At 38.5% G+C, this 20,733-nt stretch overlaps 1 long non-coding RNA gene across 1 annotated transcript in view; it reads right to left on the bottom strand.

The window, feature by feature from the left end:
* Positions 1-707, bottom strand: part of LOC139668947 (uncharacterized) — a 49,722-nt gene extending 49,015 nt beyond the window's left edge. Inside the window, exon 1 of the long non-coding RNA XR_011697151.1 lies at positions 617-707. This is a non-coding gene — a long non-coding RNA (uncharacterized lncRNA). The remainder of the gene's footprint in view (positions 1-616) is intronic.
* Between the last annotated feature and the right edge of the window lie 20,026 nt (positions 708-20,733).

Here is a 20,733-nt window from a genome sequence, read left to right as displayed (position 1 = left end):
TGATGTGAAGGCACTTCTGCTGCATATTATAAAGTCAAACATAATACTGCCTCTTTGGTGATTTATACTCTGCACAGTTATAGTGAGTGCCTAGGTTTTATTCATGAATGGCTTTGCAGTTATTTTTTGTAGAAGTGTCATGGAAAAAAAGAAATCCACAAGTATATACCTCTTCCAAAACACTCACTCAGCCATCAGTATTCATCAATGTATGCTTCCCAAAGAAAAGAAGTATATCACAATAAAACAGGAGGGAAAAGGCAAACAAGCAGAAGCAGAGGATTGACTTGACTGAGATAGGAGGAGCATTAAACCCCTCTATCACAGTACCTCGTGAAATAACTTTATGTCCTGCACACAACATAGTGTCTGAGAACTCTGTAGACTTGAATATGTAATTTCATCTCCACACACCATTGCAAGAAGAGATTATGTCCATGTTAAAAATAGGAAATCAAGGCATGGCAGGGCTTAAAATCCCTTAAAATGCATTATGTTCATATCTGTTCACTTAGCTGCCTAAATACTTCTAAAAATTGAGTCCTGAGGTGAGACCTCCCCGCACCCAAAAAGACTTTGACAATTAATTGTGACTTTATGTGCCTAGACAACCTACCTGACAGCAGGCAGACGCAGCTTTCATTTTGTCTTGAATGTGTCTTGCTTCTCCAGCACAGAGCTTTCCCTTGGACTATTCTTCAATGAAACCTAGAAACTAGAAAGGCAATTCCTATGTCTAAATCACTGACGCATAGAATTTCTCAAACAAGTAATACATGCAGTATTTCTAAAGGTACAAAAGTCCAGCCTAATGTGCTGCACACACATTCTACTTGTTATAGGGGCAAGCAGAATGTCTGCAAATACAGAAAAGCCTCACAATTTAAAACAATAGCAATTTTGCATGCAAAAAACATCAGTGGGAATATTTGACTTGATAGTAAACCATCCCTAAATGGATAGGTATTCCTCCCAGACAACTGACAGGATGAAACTGGAACTTGCTGAAACTCTTATCTCTTGCCTGCCTCCCAGGAGGATGTTTCTTTGATAGCTGGGATCAGTAGCAGCACCATCTGCCCCATCTTTTGAAGTTGTGTCACTATGCAGAAAAAAAAAGCAAAACTGAAAGAACTAGAAGGAAAAATTAAGCAGAGCATCACGACATCTCTTTTCTCCCTTCTTGTAGTCCCAAAATCTTGTTTTCCTTCTTTGTCTTTACCTTTGTATTAATGTAGAGGGATGAGAGGGAAACCAACCATGACCCATTTTATAAACAAGCAACTATTCTTGTCAATTTACCACTTGAATGACCCGTCTGGAGCATTGTGTGGAGTTTGGGGCTCCCCAGGATAAGATGAATATTTACAAACTGAGAAGTTCCATCACATTAGCAGAAGACACGACATATGACAAAAAGTTGAGGAAACTGGATTTGTTTAACTCAGAAAAAAAGCTAAAGGAGAGGCTAGTTTCTATTTTCAACTTCCTAAAGGGGGTAAAAGAGACAGAGAAATGACAGTGACAGTTTCTTCTTAGCAATGCACAGCAGAAGGCCAAGAGGCAATCCTAAAAAAATCACATCATGGGAGACTGCAATTAAATACAAATGGGGGAAAAAAGCATAAGAAGCATAGTCAAGTGAAGGAATAGGCTCAAAGAGGTCATGAGACTTCCATCTTTGGTAATATTCAAAGTTTTCCTGGAAAAGGTCCTGATCAATTTTACCAAATGTTAGCACTGCTTTGAGCAGGGAAGGGGTGACCAGATGACCTCCAACGATCCCCTCTAACCTACCCCATTCCATGATTCTGCACTGACTTTCTTATAATGCGACAATTTGGAAGATATAAATTTGAGCTGATGTAAGAAAAAGAAGAATATGACACAGAGGTTGACCCTCAGCTCCCAACTTTACATCTGCATTTTGAGGAAGTAATGCCTTAGCTGATGAGTTGTATTTCTGACTTAAGCAACAGTTCCTGCACAAAGGAGAAATGAATGAAATATCACAAAGTTTTCTGAGCAATCAGAAAAAAAAGAAAAAATAAAATAAAATAAATAATTCCAAAGAAATTCACCTTGCAAAATTAGGTGTTTCTGTTCAAGGCAGACATAACCCAGGTAGGCACTGAATTTGGCAGCCATTAAAGGGATAATATTTTCCTAAAATATTTCCCCTAAGATATTTTCCTAAAGTCTTATATCATTTTGCCTGTATGTTAGACACAGATATGCTTCCTTCATCAACTATCAACTGGTGTGCATGGTTTCCTGTCCACCTCACTCTTACTTAACCAATCTATTTGCAGTGAACACAAGCAAAACCCTTGAGACGGATTTTAGTATGGCATGCTATGAATCATACTTGTTTGGCCCTTTTTATACAATCAAAAGGTACTGGCCACAGCTGGAAGCAGAACACAGTCCTCCTCAGATCAATGGTCTGCTCTGAGATGACAAATTCTGTGTTTTCCCTTTGATGTCTCTCTTCTCAAGCCTCATCTTGTTTTTATTCCATACGTTGTGTTTGGTGAATTAGACTACAAAGTCTTGCAGAAGACATTGGTTTGAACAAGACTTCAAAAAATGGCTTAGTATGTCTGGATACTTCAACTTGACTGACACTTTAATATAACTGGATTTTTACAAAATGATGGACACTTGCTCTTTGAAAATCAGGGTCCTCTTAAGTTGTATGAAGATAAGCACCACAGAAGTGACGCACCTGAAACTAATAGACACTTCTGAAAAGTCCTGTGCCTTTACTGTGATTGATAGAGAACTGTGTGCATTTACAGCATCCTTTTAAGAGCAAGCTGTGTGTCTGGCTCAAGGGTAACAGCACTACTGGTTTCATATGCAACAACCTATCATAGTGCACCACTATGTTAATCTATTCTGAATAAATGAGAAGAGCGCTAAATTTTTAATGAACAGTGTTTCCACCTGTCTCAAGATAATGAAAGATTATAAAGCTGTTCTTAGAACTTCACAGGCAGCAAGAGCAATTAGACAGTATTGGCACCTATAACCTTGGACAGATCACACTACCACATTTTGTGCAGAAAAGGGACTTTTTTTTATTAGATCTATTCTTTCTAAAAGAAAAAGATTCTTTGATGTTATCTTACTCAGGGCAGCAGCATGAGGGAAAAAGAAGCTCTATTCCACAGATCATTCTGTACTCCCATTGTTCCATAATGCTAGGGTCCTATGGGCAAGGGACAAAACCTACAAAACCAGTATATGGGCTCACACTCACCTCCCACCTAAGAGAAAGCCTCTGCCACAGACAAAAGTACCCAGTTTTGAATGATCAAATAATTACCGCTTGAAGTTCTCCATCTTATAACATGAAGATCTGGAATGTTTTTCTTACCTCATTGAAGTTACATTGGCAGGGAAATGACAAACAATACAGAGGCAGGAGTTTCAACCCACCTTGGCAAAAGCAGACCATCATTTTACAAGCCTGTTGTCCTGCCCTATCATTTGAAAATGCTCGTGTGCATTATAGATTAAATAGTATCCCTTTACTAAAAGATAAAGTAGAGCATCCAGTCCGTGACAGGACACTGGCATGCTTCTCTCATCAAGTCAAAATGGTGTCATATTTCTTTTGTCTCTGTTTGAAATGCAACTTCCTTCCCCAAGAACATATGCAAGAACACTGATCATGTAACTCACACCAGATTGTGATGCTAGGCTAGTGCAACTTATATTTATGAGGCAGAATGAATGTTCATCATCATGCTGCCTAATGAAATCAACTACATGAATAAATCCAACGCTAATTAAGAATACTATTTATCAGAGTATGGATTGGATTGTAAAAAGACTGTGTTTCCAATTGACTAAGTTGGAGAAAAGAACTATCTTGCAGGCCTGCAGGTGGCCTGGGGCTGCTTAACTGATCCTACAGAGTTACTGTGGATGCTGAATTTTGAGGACCTGTTGGTAACACCAGCCGTGTTCACACACTGTGGCGCTCTGGGTGCTGAACAGGCCCGACAGAACATTCCAGATGTGAAATAAAAGCAAAGATCTTACTCTACACACTCTACACAGTGCAGTATTTCAAAGGTAGGAAAAAAGATATGAGGGGACATATTGACTTTGGTTCCATGTATCACTCAGAGCAGCTTTATCCTGGTTGTTAAGAATACAAGAAGAAACACAAACCACCTTACCAGAGAGATTAAAATTATATAATCAAAAAAGAAAAAAATTCAATATGAAAAGTGGGAGGGTACTGAAAGTGAGACAAGAGAATGAAATAGAGATTGATTTCAGTGAATTATGTAGGGCATGTATAAGAAGAATCACTGAGAAAAAATGTGTTAAGGGCATGGCAGTGCAAAATAATACAATGTAGGAACACTGAAAACTGAACTGCCAGAGACCTTGACAGAGGACATGAGAATGTCTGAGGATGTAAAATGGATTTTTACAAAGGCAAGCATTAAAATAAGTAGATAATGAATATGTCCTAAAATATGGTTTAAGCATACTAGAGAATAAGAGATAAAGATGGTGGTATAGCATCTACTATCATCAGACTCAAAAAATTAAGACATAAGTGAATCTAAATTAATAAGAGGTTGGTTCTAGATGGTTGATACTTGACAGTATTCAATGATAAAGTAAACACGTTAGAACAAATACAAAACACATGCTATCACATAAAGTGAGTATCAGAGTATTAAAGAATTACTCCTATTTTTGCCTTACCTGTAAAAAAAAAACCAAACAAAACCAAACTAAATGAAACTGTGAAAATGAGAAAGATCAAGGCAACACAGGGGAGATGAATCTTCGACTGTTATCAATAGACATGAAAATATCTTTTTCTTTTTATTTTTTTTCATTACTGTAGTCATACAGTGGTTATACATGGATAAAAATCCCTCGTGTTTCAGCTGTCAGATTTTAAATATGGAAATCCAAGATAGTCCTAGAGAGTAAAGTTATGCACATGTTTTATTTGATTCAGATGAAGTACTCTGCACATCAATCAACTGTTCTAATAAATGAGAGATCAGAAAAATTATATACAAGTAATTCCTATATTCAGAAAATCTGTTTTTCTGTGATGGCTGCTCTGGGAAAAACTGAATTCAACATACATCTCATAGGACACTTGAGTCTGACCACATAATTCAGAACAACTGGTATTATACAGGACAATTATTGCAACACTAATACAGACATGCTACCTTAGTCAAAAAGCAAGTATTATTGGTAGAGTTTGCTCTGCAGGTTAACTGTGTAGCTCAGTGCAGAACTTGAAGTCCACACTAAAGATTAAATGCAACTGCAAATACATCAGTTAAAAATTCATTGCAAACAGAGCCTAGATAAAACTGTGGAGTCTTCCACAAAGGCAAAAGTGATAGGCAGGTTTATAAATAAAACAAAGACACATTGTTTTACAAAAAAATACTCTTCCAGCTTGAAGGGGGGGATGGAATCAAGTAACTCCACAAAGAGACTAGTGACGTACACTGCTGTCTTCTTAAAGCTTTTGTCAAACTGTATTTTTCTTAAGCTTTAGACAGAACACGTTACCTTTAAAACATGCTCAATAGAATGTCTTAAAGCATGATAGGGAGCCTAGGCTCTAACAGGTTTGCATGGGTTAAAGTTGGTTGTACATGCTAACATCACACCTCTAAGTCTTTGTCTAGACAGAGCATTAGAATAGATAACTTGTTTGTAGGATGTGAGTATACAGAATTAGATAACAAACTGTTCGATTAGGAGTAAACAAAAAGTCAATGTAATGACAATGGATTGCAGAAAACAGATGTAACAAGTTTGTTTCCTTGGAATGCCTGTTTAGTTTTCTGTTGTTTATTAATGACCTTGAAAGGTGCTGTCTCAATGTGGCTAAAAATATGTGGTAACTGAAAATAATAGGAATACCTCATATACTTAAAAATATGCCATAGCATTCAAGTGCCTGCATTGTCAGAGGTAATGCCACCATGAAATGCATCAGAAGGACTTCTGGGAGCTCATCCCCTGCACCATTAGCTGCTTTGCACATTCTCCTTCAGTGCTCAGTGAGAATGCACAACCAATTTGCCTAAGCATCTGTGGGAGCCAATTTATCTAAGTTATCTGTGGGAAAAGGTAAGGGGAATGTACAGTGCACTGGAAGAACAGAGGCACTGAGTGTAGCTGACCTGTAGGGAAATTGCATTTATAGATTCAGCATTTCTTCAGCCTTTCTCACCAAACAACCCATCAATGTATCAAAGGGGATGGATTCCTAAATTAGTTTAACTAATCTCATCTTGCCAATCCAAGCTTCCAGTCAAGGAAGCCTATGTTTGAATGTTTTCCTTCCTAATCACTCTAATGGAAAGAGATTTTCAGTGAAAAGCTGTTCTATGACAATACCCATATTCTGGCAATATCAAGTTAACCAGTGCCTGATTTGCATACAAAGGAAAGTTCATCTATGCAAAAATACATAGGTGTTTTCAATTGCAAGCACTATCAGCTTGCTACTCAAATTTCTAAATGTGTAATGTTTCAATTAAGGCAACATCTAAACTCTGCCAGACATATTTCAGGCATAGAATTAAACTAACCTGCCATCAGACTGCCATCAGGAAGATCTTTTCCCTGTGCTAATAATGCAGCAAAAGCAAAACCATGCTTCATCCACTTCCTTTGATCCCATAATTGCAATTTTCCTTTTAGTAAAACTTTAGGGAGTTGTTACTAAATCTCTTGAATTTCTTCATGCTTCTGTTTAACTGACCATTTGTGTCCTGAGTAGATTAACCCCCACCCATGTACACATCATAATAACATATTCCCCAGCTTTTTAAACCTTGATCTGTCACTGTTGTGTACTGTACCAGAGTGGTGTTGCTGTAGCCATGGCATATAAAAGGGTTGTTACCTGTTAGTTCAGTGTCCTTATGTCCAATTGAAACAACACGTGAGAGGAGAGATTAATAAATGGTGGAAGTTGATAGTCAGCTTCTCATCTTTTGTCACTAAAAAAAAAATAAATTAGAAAAGAAATGTATGTATAGACCTATTACAAATGAATGGATAAGGTACTTTCTCACCAGGTTTTGGTGCCTGGTAGCATTCTCTGTGGTTACAAGATGGGCAGGAAGCCCCAGAAGGCTGTTAAAATACAAAGAGAGTTTCCTCATAATGATCCATACTTGGTATCTGGCTTATTAATTGCAGCATGTTTTATTTGACTGTACCTCCCTCTGATTCTAAAAATAGGACTGTCAAAAGGCATCACTGTATCAGCCGGTTCCTCTCTGCAAGTTAATCTATTATACAAGAAAAGGACTTTACAAATGGCTACATTAAAGACATCTAATGAAGTCAAAGCAGCTGTTTTAAAACATATTCAAACAAAATCTAGTCAATGAGATTTGGTCTCTGAATTTCATGTTGTACTATTAGGTATGTAGAAATTGAGCTTTTCAGGGGAATGAATTCTTTAAATTAAGTGAAAAGTCAGGCTATTTGAGCACCTCATTATACTCTGTATTGAAGATCTTTCTCATCCATATTATCCTATTAAGGATTGCAGTGATACCCACAACTGTATTCACTAGTGTAATAAAAGGACACACACAGCACTCAAACCAGTGCTTTTGATACTTCTGTCCTTATTCAAGCCCAGTTCCTATTTATCTCAACAGAAATTTTGTCACAGGGTATGGAATTAAGCCCTGTGTTTTTTAACCCAACAATATATTACATCTTGCAAAAATGTAATTTTCTGGGCCTTACAAGATATCAAAGCTTCAGATCATTATTAATTACTTATGCATGCATATTATTCCTCCTTCCTACAGACAGATCTTCTTTGAAGCAGAATGGGTGCATTTCCTTCAGGCTATTCTGCCTTGAAAGGGTCAGCTTGAAAACCACATTTTTGTTATGCTTATCAAATGTGGTATCCACAGCAGTGAAAATAACACTTAAGGCTACTGCAACTGAAAGAAACAACAGAGAAATATGTATGTGTGTCTCTGACATTTGATTATGTGCCCATCCTAAATAAGCTCATATAGGCATGTTTTGCATGCTTACACTCTCATTTCTCCCTTACTCAATGATCTCATGCATTTCACCAATGAATTAAAACCTTTTTTTTTAATAATTCAGCGTATATTAGTAAAGTGCATTTTACCAGAAAGTATGTATTTCTAATCAGGAAATTTTAAGGAAAGTCCCTTTCAGAAGTTCAGAATAAGAAAGCAGGTGGCCCTAGGTAGATTTTACACTGGAGTTTTAGTGATAAAATACAGGCATGTATATTCCATTCTCAACTGTAAAACAGATGCCCATTGCATCTAATAGAAAATTTAATGCTCAGGAAATCAGGGCTTTCATGTAAAAGTACAATCCTGCTTTAATAAAAGTCAGTTTGAAATCTGATATTAATATCAGTGGGAGCAAGTGCAAACCTTTATTTTTTCAGGATTCATTTTAATTCATTGTGCTTCTGCAACTCTGATTCCAATCTATCACAAACTACAATACTAACTTTGTTAAACTCAGAAAATCAAATTAACAAGTATTCATTTGTGTTGCAGAACCAATCAATAATTCCTGGAATGCCTTCCAAAGTAGCGTTGTCATGATACATAGAAAATAAGCAGATATATATAGATATAGATATATATAGATAGATAGATATAGATAATGGGCACTCTTTAAATTATGAGTAATTACATAAATTAATACACTTTTGTCTAATTTAGTTCTATAATCCCTTCCAATCCCATTCTGCTTTTTCTCTCATCCTCCTCTCATTTCCTTTTCCTTCGACTCCTACCCTATTCAGTCTCATCATGATGTTCCCTCCTCCATGTCCCCTCTGTTCACACTGCCCTGCCTTGTGTGAGCTGAGCATCAACTGTGCCACCTCGTACACCAAACTTTACACGTCATTCTTCAGCCGTGGCCTCCAGAGACTTTTGTTTACTGCTGATTTGCTTCCATAAACTGCAAAGCAGTGTGTGGATCCAAGTACACTATGCTGGAGAACCTGAACAACCTTCCAGGTAACCTCTTGGCAGAGTAAGTTATCCACCACCCTAGGGTGCCTTAGTTTCAGAATCACAGCCAAGTGGATTGCACATAGGACTGGTAGCCCAGAAATTCCTGAGTGCCAGTAATAGTTTTAACTAATGATTCTTTCAATGGATCACGACAATTCATTAATCCTCTTTGTCTCAGATTATCTGCAAAGATTGGTATAATAACACTTTGCTCACCTTCCTCGCAACATTTTGCAAGAAATATGCTTCAGTTTCATTTATTTCAAGGAGATTGATGTTTTTTCACCTGAAGGCAGAATTCAGCCCTTCTACAATCAAAACGTAAACTTCAGGTTTTATTACAGTCTTTAAGAGAGATATGCAAAGTCAGAAGTTGAACAGAAGGCTGTTAGTCCCATTAAGAAGAGATTTGACAGGAAAAAGCAAACAACAAAAATGAAGCAGTGTTCCCTATAACTTAGGACAAATTTGTGTCCCAGAATAGGGGATGGAAGAAGATTCCTGCTTTCAAGGTAAAGTATGTTAAGTGCTGAAAACATTGACTTCATTGTTCAAGAACACTTTATGATTACTTAATGAATGGTTACTCAGTTATGTTCCCAAGGTGAAAACCTTGGGTATCTGTCATCTGAATGCCACTTCCATAAATTTAAGTGAAAAAAACCTGCAGGAACTTTTGATAGCTGACATTTTTAAAGGCTGTGTTCCCTTTATGATATTGTTTATTTATTTAAGCATAGTCAAATATCTGTATCACATTCATTTAAGACTAACATTCATGTTCAAATACAGACCTTCCTAATTCAACTCTCAAAAAAAAAAAAAACTAAGAAAAAAAGTCTTCCAAAAAACATCTTCAATACTCTCTATTTCTCCTTTCCAGTGAAGATGTAGCAGAAGAGACAGCATGACCTAAAAGTCAACAGATTCATGTTCTGGAAATAAATGGAGGAATTAAATTCTGTGATAATAGATTCCCGATTCAGATGTGCCCTGTATCCAACCCCTCAAATTACTGCTAGACCAAGCTTCACAGGTATCTCCAATTCCATATGATCACAGAAGTAGAGGAGATGTTCTTTTTGTTAACTGTAGAAAACATATTTATGGCTTTGGAATTTAAAGCTAACTCTTTATCTTGCAACCCTAAGTGTATCAAAAGGTTGCACAGATCAGAGAGCAGGTTGCAGCACCCTTGCGTAGGGGACACAACAGAACAGGTATGTCCTGGTCCAGCTGGAGCTTTAGGTGGCCTCTAAGGTGTGCCACCATGAAAAGCATTTCACCATGAGCTAATTAAGAGGTTTTGAAAGCATAAATCTACTGTAAAGTTACAAATGCCAAATCACTATTTTTCAGGGGTTTGAACATCTAGAATCAGCATAAAAAGTGATCTGCAAAAACAACCCTGCACACTCTCTTCACTGACTATCATTTAAAATGGTGCAGTAAAATGTAACAAGATGCTATTTCTAGAATTACACTTGAGTTACATGACATTATAATACAAATTATATCACAGAATCACAGCATCAGTTAGGCTGGAAAAGATCTTCTTCACAAGAGTCTTAAAAAAAAACGGATAATTAAAAATGCCAAATATATACATACATGAAACACATATTATTTCAAAAATGAAATGCTTATTACAGAAACTAATTATTAAGTTATACTGTACTTCAGATTTTATTAACTAAATCTATAAATTAATCAGGTGCCTAATTCCAACTTTAGGTACCTCAGGTTAATATTTTAGCACTACTGCAACCTACAGATCCTTTTCAATCACTGCTCATAATTGCAAGTAGAGCAAGAAATCAACAGGTAGGCACATGCTAGGTTGTGAAGCTGCTCACAGCCCTACCTCATGCCTAATCCCTGCTGGGAATTTCACATTCAGCATTTGGCAGGGGGAGGTAGGAGGGAACAGCAGGGTCAGGGCACACATCTGTCAGGATTAGGGCACATACATGTGTATTGGGGAAACACATTCTGAAGTCTCCTCTCTGCTCGATTTATTGAAGGAACTAAAATCCATTCTCCTGTTTCTCCAGGAAGTGGTCAAATGTCAAAGCCGTTCAGCATTTTGAAAAAAAATAAGTCTCAATCTGTCCCACTTTAGCTGCTTCACTTTGCACAGAACATGCACATGAATCTGGGTCTCCCATATCACCACTTTAACTAGCAGGTTAGTCTCACAAGCTCTAATTCCCCATGAGGCAGAACTCAATAGAAGATACTTGCTCAAAAATGTGCTGCAGTCCCAGATACTGGAAACGTGGTTATGTGTGGCTCCAAATCAGACCAAATACAAACATGGTTTGAATACTTGCCTGCTATTTTGCATTCTCCTTAATAAAATAAAACAAAATAAATTAAATAAAACAACATAAAAAAATCTATCCTCATTTATGACACAATGGCTTTCAAGGAATTTTAAGGAATTTCATGGCAAGTTACATATGGAGTGAATTCCACTAAATATTCTGAGGAGAAAGAGCACATTATCCTAGCATTGTGGAACTAGGGTCCTACCAACCCAACCAGGAACTGAACCAGAGCAGCACCATCTTCGTCTGACCGCCAAAAAGCAGGGAGAAGAAAAGGACAAAGAAGCATTGGTCACACCCTGAGCAGGCTAAGCACGGGCAATTGGCTCCTCACAAGATGGTACAGAAAAGAGCTTGCACACAAATAATTTAACAGCCAGTTTGCATGCCAGCTATGGATAAATGTTCCCTGAGCACATCAGCCCACCTCCAGAATAATCTTGCTTCCTACCAGCCCTAGCTCAGGAAACTCCTGTGATGGCAACAGGAAGAGGTTATCCTGTGGCACCCTGAGCCACCTTGGTCTTTAAAAGCTGCCCACAAGAACTTGACAACCGCCCTGCACTAGCAATAATTTGTTGTAAATAAGAAAATTTAACCCAGTACTGGCCTGAGCAAAGCAAGCCATTTAGTGACAAAGGGTTAGGTTCTCTGCAGTTATCCTTTCCTAATATAAAGGAATAAATGCGCTTATTCATACCTTTGGCCAACACAGCTATGCTCACAAGTGTCTAGTAATGCGTGGCAAGCTTAATGCTGTACATACTAGGCAGCAACAGTGACAGGTACTCACTTTTGTGACCCACACTCCAGTGTTTATGGGACTGGGTGTTGTTGACAACAGTGTATCTGTATGTACCTGGTAATAAAAAATTAAATTATTCTCAAATGTCTATTCTGTCCCTGCCAAGAGCAGTATTATTCACATGGGAAATGACAGGCAATTACTCTTCTGCTCTAAGGTCACTCCCGTGGAGAACACCATTCTGTGACCACTCTCACATTAAATTTAGGCTTGTCTACACATGGAGTTGTTCCTGATTAATTGTTCCTGATTAATTGTTCCTGATTAATGTCATGTGTGGCCAGTGCATCCACATGTGGCACTAATCAGAAATAGCTGTATGTGTAAAAAAGGCCTTATTCACAGTAGGAGTGCTAACAAGATCAGGAGGAATGGCCTGTGCCCAGCACCTCTTAGGACAGATACTTATCTTATGTAACAGTGTGAGCCATTCCTCAATCAATGGCTCCAGCCACAAGATATTCTCAGAATATACACCTAACCAGATGTAAAGCACAGTCTCGGGTACTTTTTTAAAACTGTGCTGTGGACAGATGCTCTCAACTAATTGTTCTCTGCTCTGCCCTCACAGAACAGGAGGGCCCACAGGAGTCAGTCCCAAACTTGTTCAAGCTTGGCTGATTTGGGTCAAGCAGCAAAGAGAGGGGGTTTGAACTTGCTCAGCTGACTGCCTGAAGCAGACTAGGCTGCACTTTCCTTGCTGTAAGTCCTCAAACCTCTTCCTTCCCTTGTAGCCACTGAATCTTGCAGATCCCTTCTTTTCTTTTTCTGGTTTTAAGCCCTCATTCTCTCTTGAATTCTTTTCTATCCACATATTTCTGATGCATGGAGACATTCTTTTTTTCTCAGCAAGTTTTGGTTTGGTTTGGATTTCCATCCAAGTTGGTTCAAGTAAATATTGTATTATAGGGAGCCAATCAGTTATTACTTCAAGTGCCACAATTCAAAAGTACTTTCTTGAACAATTATTTACTGTTTTGTTTTTGTTTGATCTTTTGAGCATCTACATTCAGTTTTGTCAGTGAACAGAACTTAAAGAATTATTTTCAGCAGAAGTTATTAAACCAATGTCACCTAAGCACTCCAGGTTTCTTATTTATATACACAAAACTAAAGAAGTACTTATATTTACTAGATAAAACATATTTTGATAGAGACCCTATCTGATGAACTTTTATTTTCCAGGTTTTATCTGAAAATGTTTCTATTTTTATAATGATTCAAAACCTGAAAATTTATTCTTAAGTCATTAATAATAATTTTTAAATGTGTCAGTTATAACCGGTGTATTATTACCTACATTCTCTTCATTTTTTTTTAAATCTTATCTGTAAAATTTTGAGTGTTTAGAGTTTCTGGTTTCTGGGAAGATGTGAGCGCAGATGGGGTTTTAACTGCCTGTTTATTTCACTGGGAAAATGATACGTCTGTTGTTAGATGTGGCTTTGGAATTTTCTTTTAACAGTATATCACTTGTTTCAGGCCAGGTGTTGACTGGTCAAATTACATGAACATGAAGTATAATTTGTACTTGTCACGCAGGCAGCCCTTTCTTAAAGGCATTAAGTACTATCTTTTTCACCTGATTCAGTGAAAAGATATCTAAATGTGTGGTGGGCAGTTACAACCTCTCAATGTGCCTCCACCCACATCACCCTGCAAATGGTGCTTTGTTATCTCAACACAGGAATCGTACTGGACCCAGCTGGAAAAGAGGCAAAGAAAGCAATGTGGGAGTGGCAGAGCTCTTAGAAACCATTCCTGGTTTTGTAAATAGGAAAAAACAATTTAAATTCAAGATGATGAAGTTTCCAAGTGGTTAAGCCGGAGAGAAAGACGACTTATTTTTCCAGTGGAATTGGAAGAGGGACGTAGAGAGTCACTAATGCACTCAAGGGTCCAAACTGACACACAGTGGGGCCAAACACTATATTCCTAAAATCTCAAGCGAAATTTATCAATAACCACTAATTTGACATTATGCACACAGATAAGTCAGTCAAAATTTTTAGTATTGAGGCCCCTATAGCTACAATTCAAGCAGTTTGGGGAACTTCAGACTAGGTTTAGTCTAGTTCCCTGAAATGAGTGTGTATTGCTCCAGGCAATTCCAAGTTGTTCAAGGGCCGCGTTACAGGCTTGGACCATCACCAGCTGTCAAAGCGGTTTGGGTGTGTGAGCAGAGCAAAGCTTCTGGTTTAGTTTTTCTGAAAAGAAACAAAATTCAGTTAGCTCATACCAAAAACACTTTGCAAACTAAACTAGAGCTCTCTAAGTGGAGACAGTTGGGGAAATAATTTCAAAACTGCATTGCTGCTCTGGCCCAGAACACCATGCACAGCCTCAGGCACCTGAAAAAAGAATTTTGATTTCCAAAGCAGCCAAGTGCCAACAGAACCCACTGACTGTTTATGAAACAAAATCATAACGTTTAGCTACATAACAATGGCCAATTAATTAAATTAAAAAGAAAAACCCTAACACACACAAGAACTACTAAAGCCTCATCTATTCTTTTTGATGCCCCATGTAATAAATTTCTGAATTAGAAGTCCAAAGCTGTGTTTAGAACAGGGAATGGGAAGCCAAGTATTCAGGCCAAAAGCAACAAAGGTCTAAAGTACCGAGCAGCTGTGTAGATGGCCAGCTCACACTGAAATCACTCAAGACCAGTGAGGTGCCTAAGTAACATTGTGCCTCCTGTCTCCTTCTCCACCAAATAAACTAGGGCAAATAATTTTTAAACTTCTGGGGTTAGATTAATGGATCTCTGCTCAGGCAGTTACATAATAATTTTGCACTTCATCACTTCAAAACAAAAAACAACTGAGAGACTTCCAGACTGCAGATAAACTAATAATACACTGCACTTTCAGTTTGTTATTCAAGGAATGCTACATAAAGCAGGATTGATTTTGCAGCTATTGCACTTGAACAGCTCCTGTTTGGGGCAATGGTTGCTTGTGTAGGAAGAACTGCTGTGGAAGCAGTCCCTGTAATGCACTTATTGACAAGATTAATCCACAGTTTTCCTTCAAAGTGTTTACAAGCTGCATCACCATTCCAGTGGTCTTGGACGGTTTCTGTATATTTTCCCACATGGTTTTAGCCAGAAGTTTTTAAACTTATATAGCAAAAGCCTGATTAAAAGAAAATAAAATCCCTAAATTGGGTCATATGTAGGACATTCCTCTTGGTAATATCACTGTATTATGGAACAGTCTAACAATTTAAATAGAAGTCAAGCCAATTTACAAAATTGGATTGGACAAAACACTAGAGAACATGTTAAAGTATAGGGAGTCATCATGCATACACAGTGCAGATGCACTTCTGAATGACCTAACTTGCCTATTTGCATCTCTAATTTCTATGATATAATCTCCATTCCACACTGCAATTATTACAGAAAGAAATTAATTTCTTGGTTCCACGGAAGTTGGGAGAGGAATAGAGGGGTGAAGAGAGGAAATCGAATTTTGCAGACCCATGATTCCAAAAATAATTCAGAAAAGAAAAATCCTGTAGAAAAAGAGGGTAAAAAGTTATGGAAGAGAATTGACATTCAGCATGCTGTTAAAAGTTTGCATTGCTGGCATAGTGACAACAGAGTCACTCCTTGATTCTATTATATTCAAACTGTTTTGTTCTCTTCCACTATTCTTTGCCAGTTGTTTTTATATTTACTGTTACATATACCAATTAGGAATTCTTAGCAGGTCTTCCAAGCAGTAGAAATTTAAATTAGCTGCAAAAAGAACCTCAAAAGCAGAATGAGATTTTAAATGGATCATTGAAACTGCAAAATTCTTTTATCAGAAGGGAGAAGGTAATATTTAAGAGTGCCTTAAAATTAATGCAAAATGAGTATCACATTTTTTCAGCGTGTCAGATTTGGCAGGTCTATTCTGAGGTCACTGTGACAATAAAAAATTTAAGCTTTTCAGCAAACTGAAATACCATGAAAACTTTAGGAAACCAAAGTGGTATCAACAGTACCAACCATACAGTATGTATGGTGCACTAAAGTATATTCTATTGAGGGAACTAAATTGGTGTACAAGTTGCTGCTTCTCCTTCTGCCACATAGAATAGTGGAAAAGGTATCTGGCTGCACATTACTTGAAGGGAACTGCAGTCCTGTCATGCATTGTATAAGCCAGCAAAATGGGCAGTCCAACCTTTTGCCCATGCCACCAAACTCCTCTTTTCCTCCTGCCCTATGCTGGCACGATGGTCGTTTCTTGACCAGAAACACAGCTGATCTTGCACATTTAAACCTGTAATTTTTTTGCTAGCAAAATCCAACAAGTAGTAGGCAAGGCAATCTTCTAAAACTGCAGCATATGCTGTTTGGGGGGCAGTAGCCTTGTCTGCACCAGTGATTTTTCCAGAGTCTCTGTGAATTGACAAGGCTGATCTAACCCCATCAATATCAGGGATTCTGGGCGCACAGCTGCAGATGGAGCTCCCTAGACGTGCGTATGTCGGTGACTTTTTCATCTCCATCCTAGTTCCCAAAGCTTTAAAAAGAGCTGTGCCACACCCATTGCCAGTGTTTAACAGCCTGTGAGGAGGGGGTGGGGATGGGGGAAGAGAGAGATAAAGAAAGAAAAGAGGAAAAAAAATCACAACAACAACAAAACCTGCAAACACCCACATCAAAATCCCCTTGAGGAAGAAAGTGTGTCCCCTCTTGTGAAAGGCCCCAGTTTGAGAGCATCTCTGCTCTTGGGTGCTGCACCACTTCCCACACACTGTCAAAAGTCTCCAGTACTTTGTGCTGTTATTTTCTGGCACCAGGTGATCTCAAATCCTTTCTTTTTTCTAAGGAATTTTCCATGCCTCACACCTATGAAGTAGAGTTTGCTAAAGATCATCCACCCAAAGCCAGGTGAATTCTGCGCATTGTTTTGGCTGGTTCCCCAGGCTGGGCCAAGGGACTGACCACACTGGACCACAACTCTCCTCCAGGTTGACATGTCTCAGCTCATGGAGATACCAAGACACCACTGTGAAAGCAAAACCTGCTCCAAATCCCCCAATTATGCACAGCCACCTGCCCCAACAGGCAAAGACTTCTCTGCCCAGGTGCTGCCAGCTGAGGCAGTGGCCAGGGAGGGGAAAGTGATCCACTTGAGGCTTGAGGTGTTGCAGAGGCTGCTATATGAGGCCTGAGGAGAAGAGGCACCGGGGATGAGCAAGGCTTGGGCAAGGCAGCTGTGGAGCGGCAGGCAGAGAGGAGCCCTGGAGGAGAAAGGAAGCAGAGGCTCTCATAGCTGGCAGGCCTGGTGTCTGACAAGAGCCTCTCCTGCAGGCAAAACAGAAACCTGAGGAATTCTCCTCAAGGAGAAGGTGGTAGCTGCTGACCAGACAATACCAAATTTAGTCACACAAGCACAGGAGTCTAGGGTTAAAAGTGAACCCTCAGCAAACCCCAGAGTGGGGTGTGGGTACTTGGATGCATCTTTGCTGAGAAAACTTCATGTCTCCATTTTTTTTTTCCTGTTCTTGAGTGGCTGACAGAACTGCTTCTGCAGAGCTTGCTACTCATATGAAACACAACAGCTTGCTGAGATGAATTTAGTTTATAAAGTAGCTCCCTATCACAGCAACACTACAGTAGAATAGACCCAAAAGTCACCTCTATGGAACACCAGAACAACACTCATAGCAGCAAAAACTTCTGGGTCAACAAACAAAAGTTTGTGAAAAGAAAGAAGGCTTTGATGTCAGTTCTTTGGATTTTGAGCAATTTTGAGAAGCTATAGCAAAGTGCAGGGTAATGGGGAATCAGAGGAAGTTACTTTAACAGTCCAAAGGCTTTGAATAGTGTTCTCAAAGGGCTACTAAGGAAAGCCAGTTGCCAGGAGAAGACTGGGTAACACCCTGCCAGTCATGGATGCAAATCCAGTTAGGGGATAGCACACAGGGGCAGAGCAGGAATAATTGCTCAGTTCTCTTCACAGCATTTAAGTAGTGGGGTGCCTCTAGGATCAATACAAACAGTGGCATTGTTTAATGTACTTATCAAGGTCCTACTGGAAAGCCTGGATTCGTAAGAGCAGTGCGCAAGACAAGGCTGGTGAGGCACCTTGATAAGCCTTGACAACACTAAGTAACTGAGTAATGCATTGGCAGAGGGAATGTGGTATAGATGAGTGCAGAGTAATGCACCTTGCAAGGCATGATTTAAACTGCTCAAATACACAGATGGGTTCTGAATTAATTGTAACCTTTCAACAAAAAGATTGAGGCATCAGTGTGGACAGCTTAATGAAGATGCCTGCTCAGTGTGCTGCAGTGGTCATACCCAGAATATAAGCTGTAATTAAAAAAAAAAAAGGATGACAAAAAATATTGTAATATGATTATATAAAACATGGATAGAAAATTTCAGTTATCCAACCTTGGAGGAATGCAGAATAGAAACCTGTCTACATGATAAGCCAAATGACCTTGTAGAGGTCAGTCTTGCCAAGTGTTGGTTATCTCCTAAGTAACTGACTGCAGTGCATCCTCTCGACACCTTAACTGAGCAGATTGATGACTTTTAAAGAAAGAGTACAGAAAAGTTTGTACAATGAAGGACAGACCAGATGTGGCACATGCCATGCTTATGTATATTGTTCATTAATAAGGAAATGTAAAAGGGCATATTTTATCAGTGTAGCTGAAAACAATCTGTAGAAAACTGGTCATAAACTGTTCCTATGGTAAATAGCTTTGTTTACCACCAAAAGCAAGGAGAATTAAACATACATTAAAAAAAGGAAACAAAGTCTTTCAGCTCATTTAAATAAAGTCAGTCCATTAACTGTTGTAATCTGTTGAACTGATTATACAAACCATGGAGGTACCATTTCATCAGTTATACAGAAAATAAAATTGACAAGAGCCTTCAATTTCCAATGTCCAAGAATCAGCAGGGTTAAGACAGAAATCCCTCAGATTTATGTCTCCATCAGTGATGAAATAACAGTCAAGTTGCTCTATATTAGAGACTTGTCCTCTCAGTTGTATAGCCACAAGGGAATCCTTCCCCAGGTGTAGTGTTTTTGAATGCTTGGTGCAGTATGAGTTCTTTAAAAGACATTAGTGTTGGCATTGCTAGTTAGGCAGATACTGAACTTAGCGTACCAGCAGCTTTTTCTGCGCTATGAATACCTTTCTTCAGGCAAAATACACGTGACTGAATTTCGGATATCCTTTTAGCTATTTGTTCTTTCTGAAATCAAGTTCCCTTGTGCTGTGCTATAAAAAATTGAGTGAAGGATTGCTAGCCATGCAATACATAAGCAGCAATGAACCGTATATTATAGTTAAAAATAGCATAAATCAGAGCTATAACACTGAGTTTAAGTACATATTAGTCACAGAGCAGTTTGTTTTGTTCTGCAAGACCATCATATAATGTTCAAGACCATAATAATAATATTCTTGAGCCAGGATAATTTATACATGAAAGACAATGAATAAAATGTTCATAAAACATTGCAAACTGGCAGGACTTTTGTCTGTAAATGTGAAGACTTAGAAAATCTACAAATGAAAATACAGAGTGGTGGATATTTCTAGAACTCTTGGAGGAGTGAAAGCTCCACGTTTATTAGTAGTAATTACCATGTTCCTACCCTGACATGGGAATGGTGTGGGGATTGGAATAGCAGACAACCTCATGAGGTAGAAGGCTAGGTCAGCCTTTACTCTTGGAGGAAATATTTTACTAAAAACTTTGAAGGCAACTTCATATGGATATAATAACCCTAGCACATGTTTGTGCTATTGCTGAACACCTTCCTAACCAGAGAAAACTACAGGACATTTGTTTTATTGTGTATGGGCATTATAGTGAGGGAAGTTACTAGATTTAACATTTTCTGTATGAATGGAAATTGGTTATTGGGATATCAGAGTCTGGAGGGAAGAAAGAGGCAGTGAATGTGGTTATGCAAAGAAGTTGTCGAAGAACATAACTTCACTGTGACTGATAATATGTTGCTGGACCAGTGCCATTCACTCTGTGAGAGATTTGGTGGTGGGTGTTGCATGTAGCTGCAGGAAATGGCCTATTTGGAAGGAAAATTGCAGTGATCTTCCTGGACAAGGAGCTATGAGGATTGAAAGTTTGCAGGGATAATTCATCTTGGAGCAGAAAGGAAGCAACAGCCTCCAAAGAGTCTTGCAGAGGTAATTGGTAAGAGGCACTGGGAGTGAAATATTTAGGACACAGGGAAGGCAGAGAAGAGACAGGAGAATTTTGTCCTGTTGTTTGGGTGGAACTGAGTGAATGGTTATTGGAAGGGTTACCTTTAGTGTGAGATTAAAAGTGTCAGGGTGGACCTTGCCTACTCTGCGATCAGTGATGATAATGACTATTTCCACTGACATTAAAGTGACTGGAGTCCCACTCATGATCTGAAATAAAAGCAGAAAATTAGGATAGCTGTAAAATATTTTTCATGTCAAATATCTGTGGCCATAGTAGTGATTCTAAGACATTAACCCAAAAAGATCTCTGCTAAGCATTTTCTAGGAGAAA

Source organism: Pithys albifrons, chromosome 2 (genome assembly GCF_047495875.1).
Source record: "Pithys albifrons albifrons isolate INPA30051 chromosome 2, PitAlb_v1, whole genome shotgun sequence".
Lineage (NCBI taxonomy): Eukaryota > Metazoa > Chordata > Aves > Passeriformes > Thamnophilidae > Pithys > Pithys albifrons.
Note: the sequence above shows the minus strand (reverse complement) of the source record. Positions and strands in the feature narration are given on the sequence as shown.